This window comes from Gossypium arboreum, chromosome 12 (genome assembly GCF_025698485.1).
Source record: "Gossypium arboreum isolate Shixiya-1 chromosome 12, ASM2569848v2, whole genome shotgun sequence".
Classification (NCBI taxonomy): Eukaryota; Viridiplantae; Streptophyta; class Magnoliopsida; order Malvales; family Malvaceae; genus Gossypium; species Gossypium arboreum.
This window is the reverse complement of record NC_069081.1, coordinates 100,939,280-100,949,136: the sequence shown is the minus strand read 5'-3', so window position 1 is coordinate 100,949,136 and position 9,857 is coordinate 100,939,280. Positions and strand designations below refer to the sequence as shown.

The 9,857-nt window shown below is 32.8% G+C and overlaps 1 long non-coding RNA gene across 1 annotated transcript; it reads left to right on the top strand.

Annotated features, from left to right (window-relative positions):
* Nucleotides 1-9,140: 9,140 nt before the first annotated feature.
* LOC108478778 (uncharacterized) lies at nucleotides 9,141-9,630 on the top strand. The gene is made up of 2 exons (XR_001870348.2): nucleotides 9,141-9,270; nucleotides 9,361-9,630. It is a non-coding gene; the product is annotated as an uncharacterized LOC108478778 (long non-coding RNA).
* The last annotated feature ends 227 nt before the right edge of the window (nucleotides 9,631-9,857 follow it).

Sequence of the window (9,857 nt, the reverse complement as noted above, 5' to 3'; positions counted from 1 at the left end):
GAAAATGCCACAAATGTCAAATCTATGGCGATAAAATTCATGTAGCCCTTCACCCCTTCATGTCATGACTTCTCCGTGGCCTTTTTCTATGTGGGGCATGGATGTCATAGGCCAATTTCTCCAAAAGCATCAAATGGACATCGATTCGTTTTGTGGTCATTGATTACTTCACAAAATGGATAGATGCCGCTTGCTTGCCAATGTGACGAGGATCTGCAGTTTGCGTGTTTTTGAAAAAGGAAATCATTTGCAGGTATGGTTTGCTCGAAAGAATCATTTCAGATAGTGCCACGAATCGAACAATAAGATGATGAAAGAAGTGTGTGAGCGCCCAAATAAAGCATCATAACTCCTCGCCCTATCGCCTAAAGATGAACGGAACATTGAAGCGACCAATAAAAATATTAAGAGGATCATTGGGAAAATAATCGAGACATATAAAGATTGGCACGAGAAGCTTCCATTTGCTTTGTTTGCATATCGCATATCTGTGCGAACATCTACGGAGCAACTCCTTTCTCTCCGGCTTACGGAATGGAAGTCGTGCTACCTATTGAGGTTGAGATCCCTCCTGCGAGTCTTAATGGAATTAAAGTTAGAAGAAGCGAGAATGGGTTCGAGCTCGATATGATTAGTTGAACCTCATCAAGAAAAACGCCTAAGAGTAATTTGTCACGAGTAGATGTACCAGAAGAGAATGATCGCGCCCATGACAAGAAAGTATGGCCAAGAGAATTCCACGAAGGAGAACTCGATCGAGGAGATTCTCCCAATACAAAAGGACTCTGCGAGGAAAATGGGCACCAAATTGGGAAGGACCATACGTCAGTAAAGAAGGCATTTTCGGAGGACCTTTGATCCTTACCGAGATGGATGGCAAGGAGCTCATCAATCCAAGTGAACTCAGATCTTGTGAAGAAATATTATGCTTGAGATGAAAACCCAAAAGGGCATCAAAAAAAAAAAGGATCAAGGCGAAAACCCGCAAAGGGCGTCTTGATTAGCACAAAAGATTAGGATGAAAACCGAGAGGGCGCCCTAATGAGGTAAACCTAGCTTAAAGAGCGTGGCGTTTTAACAATGGGTCAAACAAAGGAGACTACAAGATTTGAAGCATTTCAAAGCTCAAATCTTCTACACAAGAAGCCGCTTCGAAAAGATTTTTGATTGAGGAACGAGGAAGAGTTCATATGTTGAATATCTAGAGCATTTGTATCCGTTGAATACGATCCTTTCTTTCTTTTTGACATTTTTTTACTCTCATTGGTTAACTTGCTTTGTTTGCCACATTTGAAATAGATGAATATGAAATATCATTTTTGTCCCTATCTGACCTTTTTCATGCATCTCATTATGTGTTTATTTACATGATAAATGGTGAAATGACACACTCTAAGCAAAAGAAATGTTAAGCATTACCTGGATGAAAATTTGATAAGCACAAGAGTCTCAAAGTAAGAACAAAGTTCAATCGGGGGCAAAAGAGTGATATCTGAGAAACGTCGATTACTCGTGAAGCTTGAAGATGTATAAGGCTCAAGAGAAAGTCGAGAATCAAAGCAATGAACACAGATCCTCAACAATCGTGGCTAAATGGACATCTGAAAAACATGCTTAAGGAGCACCGCATAATCATGTAGGCATAAAAGCATTTAAGACAAACATGTGCATATCATGATAACATCATACATGGCATATACAGGTACTCCAACAGAGCAAGAAATCTTGAATGAAAGTCGAACTGAATCAAAGGAAAAGACACCCGAATTCTACCAAAGGACAGTTTTGGTATTTTGATGTTTTTAATTCATGCTTTTCAAGGAAAATCAACTCATATTGCGAGAGATGAGTTGAGCCTCAAGACACGTTGAGGTATTTTTAATTGTTGTTTTCAAAATCAACTCATATTGAGAAGTGAGTTGAGCCTCGGGACACGCTGAGGTATTTTTAGTTTTAAATTGACTCATATTGCGAGAGGTGAGTTAAGCCTTTTAATTTTGTTTTTCAAAATCAACTCATATTGCTAGAGGTGAGTTGAGCCTCGGGCACGCTGAGGTATTTTCAATTTTGTGTTTTAATCAACTCATATTAGAGAGATGAGTTGAGCCTCAAGACACGTTGAGGTATTTTTAATTTTGTTTTCAAAATCAACTCATATTATGAGAAGTGAGTTGAGCCTCTGGGCACGCCTGAGGTATTTTTAGTTTATGTTTTAAATTGACTCATATTAAGAGAGGTGAGTTAAGCCTTTTAATTTTGTTTTCAAAATCAACTCATATTGCTAGAGGTGAGTTGAGCCTCGGGGACGCTGTTGAGGTATTTTCAATTTTGTGTTTTAATTTCAACTCATATTATGAGAGGTGAGTTGAGCCTCGAGTCACGCCGAGGTATTTTCAATTTCTGTTTTCAATTTACGTTGTTCAAGAATCAACTCATATTGCGAGAGGTAGGTTGAACCTTTTAATTTCTACTTTTTCAAAATCAACTCATATTGTGAGAGGTGAGTTGAGCCTCAGGACACGCTGAGGTAATTTCAATTTCTGTTGTCAAAAAAATCAACTCATATTACTAGAGGTGAGTTGAGCCTCGGGGCACGCTGAGGTATTTTCAATTTTTATGTTTTAATTTCAACTCGTATTGCGAGAGGCGAGTTGAGCCTCAGGTCACACGCCGAGGTATTTTCAATTTCCGTTTTTCAATTTCTGTCTTTCAAAAAAAAATCAACTCATATTGCGAGAGGTGAGTTGAGCCTCAGGACACGCTGAGGTAATTTCAATTTCTGTTGTCAAAAAAATCAACTCGTATTGCGAGTGGCGAGTTGAGCCTCAGGTCACACGCCGAGGTATTTTCAATTTCCGTTTTTCAATTTTTGCCTTTCAAAAAAATCAACTCATATTGCGAGAGGTGAGTTGAGCCTCAGGACACGCTGAGGTAATTTCAATTCTGTTGTCAAAAAGTCAACTCAGACATGAGAGGTGAGTTGAGCCTCAGATCACACGCCGAGGTATTTTCAATTTCCATTTTCAATTTCGCCTTTCAAAAAAAAATCAACTCATATTGCGAGAGGTGAGTTGAGCCTCGGGACACGCTGAGGTAATTTCAATTTCTTTTCAAAATTCAACTCATATTATGAGAAATGAGTTGAGCCTCAAGACACGTTGAGGTATTTTCAATTTCGCTTTCAAAAATCAACTTATATTGCGAGAGGTGAGTTGACCCTTGGCTCATCTGCTGAGCTATTTTCAATTTCTATCTTTCAAAAAATCAACTCATATTGCGAGAGGTGAGTTGAGCTTCAGATCACACACCGAGGTATTTTTTCAATTTATATTTTTCAAAAAATCAACTCACATTGCGAGATGTGAGTTGAGCCTCGAGTTACATGTCGAGGTATTTTCAAAATCTATTTTTCAAATTCGCTTTTCAAAAATCAACTCATATTATGAGAAGTGAGTTGAGCCTTGGCTCACGTCTTGAGCTATTTTCAATTCTTTTTTTCAAAAAATTCAACTCATATTGCGAGAGGTGAGTTGAGCTTTTAATTCTGCGAGAGTTGAGTTGAGTCTTTTAATTTCGCTTTTCAAAATCAACTCATATTGCGAGAGGTGAGTTGAACCTCCAGTCACATATCGAGGTATTTTCAAAATCTGCTTTTCAAGTTAAGTTTCAAAAAATCAACTCATATTGCGAGAGGTGAGTTGAGCCTTGGCTCACGCGCTGAGCTATTTTCAATTTCTGTTTTTAATGTCTGTTTTTAGAGAGTCAATTCATATTGCAAAAAATGAGTTGAGCTCAGGATCACATGCCAGTAGAGAATAAAGATTGAAGCTGATTGAAGACGTCAGATTCTGCCTCCTTAAAGTTGCAGTGGAGTTGATCGAGGGCATCAGATCTTGCCTTTCTGGAGTCGCAGAAGAGAAGACCAAAACCTTATCTCACCAAGCGATAGAAGAGCATATTGAAATTGTAGATCTTATCTTTCGAAGTTATAGTGAAGCGGATCGAAGCCACAAATCTCATATCCTTGAAGTTACATTGGAACAGATTGAAGCTACAAGGCATATCTCCGAATTTGCAGTGGATTGAACCAAAGCTACAAGATGCGGTGGACTGAAAAGAGACTAACTAAACAAGAAGAGTTCCAAAGCAAGTCAAGACCTAGCAAGACCGGGCAAGTTTGGTCTTCTTGAAAGTCTTTGCTCTATTATCGTTTAACGACAATGAGCAAAGAGGGCATTAGAAGCCCAAATTGCCCGGGCCCAATTATATGAAAACCCAACCAAACCTCTAAACCCACTAAAACCCTTAACCCATGACCCATTTACATCTACCCAAACCCAATTCAAAAGCCCATTAAGCCCCCAAAAAAAAACCTAACCCAAAAAAAAAACAAAGAAAAAAAAAGAAAAAGAAAAACCTACCCCAAAAAAACCTAACCCAAAAAAAAAAAAAGAAGAAAAAAGAAAAACCTAACAAAAAAAGATAAAAAAACCTAGCCACCTAACCACTTTCCCACTTGCCCCATTTTTCCTCCCATTGTCTACCACCACCACCTACAAAATAGAAAAAAAAAAAAGAAAATCATGTAAAAGATGGCTATAAAAAGCCATTCAAAAATCATGTAAAAAAAAGGAGGAGGATTTTACAAAGATTGAAAAAAAAACACAAAAATCCCTTCAAATTTTGAACACAAAAGAAACATCAATAAAAAGGTTGCATCTTTTTCTTTTTTCCTCTTCTTTCGAATCTTTTTTTTCTTTTTTGTGTGTTTTTTTCTTTCTTTATATATACATATATTGTTAAAAATTTATTTTTCCCCACTGTATGTGGGCGGTATTGACGGTGGTCGACGACGGCGGAGATCGACGATCGACCGGTGATCCGTGACCGCCCCCTTGGCCGGATTTCCTTTCCCCTCCCTCTCTCTTCTTTCCCCTTCTTTTTTTAGGTATTTTATATATATTATGTATATATTTTTAATGCCATTAGTTATATATTTCTTATGTATATATTCTTAAATACTATTATATATATATATATATATATATATATATATATTTTAAATACCATATTGTGTATATATTATTATTACAAATTATTACTATTGTTAGTATTATTATAACTATTATTATATTAGTGTATATTTTATGTACATATGTATATATATATTTTTGCACATATCATTATTTTATATTATTGTTGTAAATTTTTATGTATATATTTTTATGTACGTTTCCTAATATTTTCTTTTATTGTAGATATTATTATTATTATTATTACATACTTTTATTATATGCATATATATATATATATGTATTTTTATGTACATATTATTATTTTATATTATTATTACCAAATATATCATTTTTCCTATTTTATTATTAGTACATGATTTGTTTTTATTTTGTAAATATCATTATTATTATTATTCTAATATTCTAGTATTCCATGTTAATATTTTTCATTAATGATATCATTTTTTTGCGTCCTTTATCTATTTTTAATTTCTCACTTTAGGAATATTTTTCTCATGTTTTAATTAATTTCAAAAATAAGACAATGTACCAATTTAATATTAAGCCATCGATTTTATCGCTATGTTGGGTAAAATTAAATGGCTTGTGTTAAAAACGGACACCCTTTCTAAAAAAAATCGAAAACTAAAATTATCATTTTTCAATCGGATCATGATTAAATATTATATTGAACTCGTATTTTGAAAATCAAGTCAACACATGTTTATGAGATACCAATTTTGGGCGTCGCGAGGGTGCTAATACCTTCCTCACGCAGAATCGACTCCGAACCCCAATTTTTCTCGGACTTTCATGTAGACCTAAATTTGGCCTTCTTTTTGTTTTAAAATAATTTTATTAGGTGTCCGATCACACCTATAAAAAGGATCGTATGGCGACTCCTTTGTTAATAAAATCGAAAGTTGGTTTTCAAATGTTTAATAAATCGCCACAATTAGCGACCAAGCGAAGCTAAAAATTTTTTTTTACGTCGCTACAGATATAAAGAGATGGAGAAGTTTTCATTCAGTTTGTTTGTATTTGTTGTCATCTTAATCTTTGCAACTCGTTAGTTTCTTCTTGTCCAACTCTTTTCTTTCCTTTGATATGAATATTATCTTTTTCGTTTAATTTAATACAAGGGAATTTTGGTTGCAGATTCAGAGATGATGGCAGAGGGAAGAGGACCTATCATTTCGTGTAATGCAGTAAAATCAAAGACTGTCAGGGTATTTGCACCGTGTGCCCCAACTATAATTGCATTAATAATCTTTGTACTTGCCTTTCCGACGCACCTCCATTTCCATAATCTTAGAATCTACACACTGTTATAGTTGAATTAAATGGTGAGATTTTTTTGTGTAATTTGAAATAAATGATCTTGTAATGGATTTAATCAGAAATAAATATTGTTATTAGTAATATTTTAATTTTCTTTTTACCCTTTTCTCTTCCCCCCTCCATTTGTAGTAGTGTAAAGTAGATTACATTTTAAATAAATAAAAAGAGTTACAATCTTGTTTTAAAACTAAAAGAAATAACAGTAAGAACAAAAGATCGAGGAAAAATTAAGACACAAAACGAGATGATAATTCTTCTTTCTACTTGTATCTTATAAGCTTAGATATGGCTTCAATCTATAGGGCTTCAATAATTATAGGCTAAAAATAATATAAACATGAATATAAAAACTCAATAAAATGAACCAGTATTTCATAAGTTACAAGTTCCAACGTATTCTTTTGGTGGGGACACTTCGTTAATTTATTAACAACACTCTACACTAGATGTGTATCAGATGGAAACGTGCTCTGTTAAAAATTTAATAGAAAAAATTGCACAATCACCTATTATAAGCTACAACATTAAAAACATTTTCTAAGAAAACTTAGTTGGACAATACCTTGGGTAAAGGAAAGAGTAAACATGTTTCACACTCCCCTAATTTTAAAAATATTCAAACATGGTACAAAATTTTGAAACAAATTTATGTTGCTAAATACTTCGTCAAAGAGAATCATACTATGGAGACATGCCTTTTTAATTTCAATGATAACCATTGAGTTTGGTTTTATACTCAAGGTTCATTTGCCAATAACTCTTTTGCACATCACAATATAGGTGGGGGAAAATAAGACCTTAAATAAAGTGACATTAATATATGCATTAAAGCCTCAATTAATTTCTTATAAGTTCATTTTTATCGCCACAATCAACATTTTTCTTATGCGGACATGATACCTTGCTATTGCATATCACTTAAGGAAAATTGTATATTAAATTTAGCCTCATGGTTTTGTAGATTTCTTCATCCTCACGCTCTTTCTTACTTTATTGCAAGGATGTTTATGTAGACCCGCTGATAGATAGTTGTATTGTTTCTTTATTCTTATTGAAACACATATTGAGTCTTTCTTGCCATTACTGTGACTTGAATAATCATTACCAATATGGTTTGACTCTTTCAGGTTTTAAGGATATTAGCCTGTCATTTGGCCCAGTTGAAGGCTATTATTGTTGTTTCAATTTGAGATTGCTATCTTCTAGTTTTTCTTCTTCTTTTTTCCTTTTGGTTTCCAACCTTTTAAATGCTTGTTGTAGTATTTCTCTTCAAGTTAATTTGGGTAATAAATAGAATCTATTGGATGCAGTGCCATTAATCTTATCAACATTATATCTCATCATCTTCTTGCTTTCTTTTAGAAGCTTTATAGGGCATGATTAGAGAAGAATGCACCTATCTTGGAACTCCTATTTTGGGAGATGCAATTTGCATATTATCCATAAGGCCTACACTATTACATGTTGTGTTAATAAGGACATCTTGACGTATTGCCCCTTTATTTAGTTCATTAGTCAAACCGGATGTAATTTTATGAACTTAAAATCGAACAATCACTTTTTGCTTTTCTATAACCTCTCTTTTCAGGTTTGATAACATCTTTCACGAAGTTAAAACTCCTCCATGGACAACCTTGGTTATTTGTCTCCCTTTATCCCTAATCTATTGCAACAAATTTTGACCTTTTAACTGAAGTGATAGTGTCATTAGCCTTGTAGCGAGCCCAACGTACCAACTACTCCACCCATGATTTTCAATTTTAAATACTTTATTTAATTGATTTTGATGTTTTTGAAATTTAAAAAATAAATAAATAATTTTGAAAAAGTTTTTTCGATAGTGTTAGTCGATTGGTTACTATAATATTGAAATTAATTAAATTAATCTTTTTCTAAATTTTATTTTTATATTTACAAGTTGTTCATAATGAATTCAATTCAAATAACTCATATTTAATATATTTTATGAAACTTAAATTTATTTTGATTATATAATATCGAATCTTTCATGTTAAGCTAAAAGCAAAAAAAAAAAAAAACTAACATTCTTCATTTGGGTAAACAATTGATAATATGTTGTTATTTGGCATGAAAGATAAATTAATTAATTAAATTAATTGTAAGAAATTTTCTTTATTTTATCCTAGCATAGCTAAGCATGTAAAATTCTTAGGTTTGCTCTAATGCTTTTCTTAAGATTTTGATTTTGCTATTTTGCATTAACTGAGTTGTTAATAGTATGTTGTGTAATATTTCTTCTTAGGTATTCACTCAAGTATAATTTCTTTAGTTAGCAATAGAGTAGTTCTAGCAATGTTTTACATGGTGCCAATTTTATCGAATTTTGATTGACGGTCACCAACTACTAAAAACTCTAGATTTGAGAAACTCTAGTTTTATTCATTGCACTCTCAATTTTTTTTTCATTTTCATTTTAGCAAACTAGGTAAATAATAATAATTTTGACTAGCAAGAAAAATATAATTTAATATTTTCTTCTCCTAAACCACAAAAAAAAAATTGGAACATAACTTGCATTTGTTCATAAACGGTTAGACTAATAATCAAATTATTGGTATCATGCATTCCAGATTTGGTAGCATTAATTTCCATGACTACACTTAGAAAAAAATAATGATAATTAGTAAACAAAATCTCCATAAATCTTCTCAAGGATGTTTTGCTGATTTACTTTCCTTTTTAGACATAGTTTCGTAAGGAAAAAAATTAAAACATAACAATCTCAAAGAATCCAAAGAAATTAATATTACTCCATGCAACACAAAATAATATACTATATATATTAAAGCCATAAGCTCTACATTTCCACAACCATATTTGATTAGATATAAAGAGATGGAGAAGTTTTCATTCAATTTGTTTATATTCGCTGCCATCTTAATCTTTGCAACTCGTTAGTTTCTTCTTGTCCAACTCTTTTCTTTCCTTTGATATGAATATTATCTTTTTCGTTTAATTTAATACAAGGGAATTTTGGTTGCAGATTCAGAGATGATGGCAGAGGCAAGAGGACCTGTCATTTCGTGTAGATGCAGTGAAATCGAAGACTGTCAAGGTATTTGCGTCGTGTGCCCCAACTATAATTGCATTAATAATCTTTGTACTTGCCTTTCAGACGCACCTCCATTTCCGTAATCTTAGAATCCACACACTTTTATAGTTAAATTAAATGGTGGGATTTTTTGTGAAATTTTAAATAAATGATCTTGTAATGGATTTAATAAGAAAAAAATTGTTATTATTGTTATTTTAATTTTCCTTTTACCCTTTTCTCCCCACCCTCCATTTGTAGTAGTGTAAAGTAGGTTGCATTTCAAATAAATAAAAAGAGTTACAATCTTGTTTTAAAACTAAAAGAAATAACAGTAAGATCAAAAGATAGGAGAAAAATTAAGCCACAAAATGAGATGATAATTCTTCTTTCTACTTGTATTTCATAAGCTTGTATATGGCTTAAATCTATAGGGCTTCAATAATTAT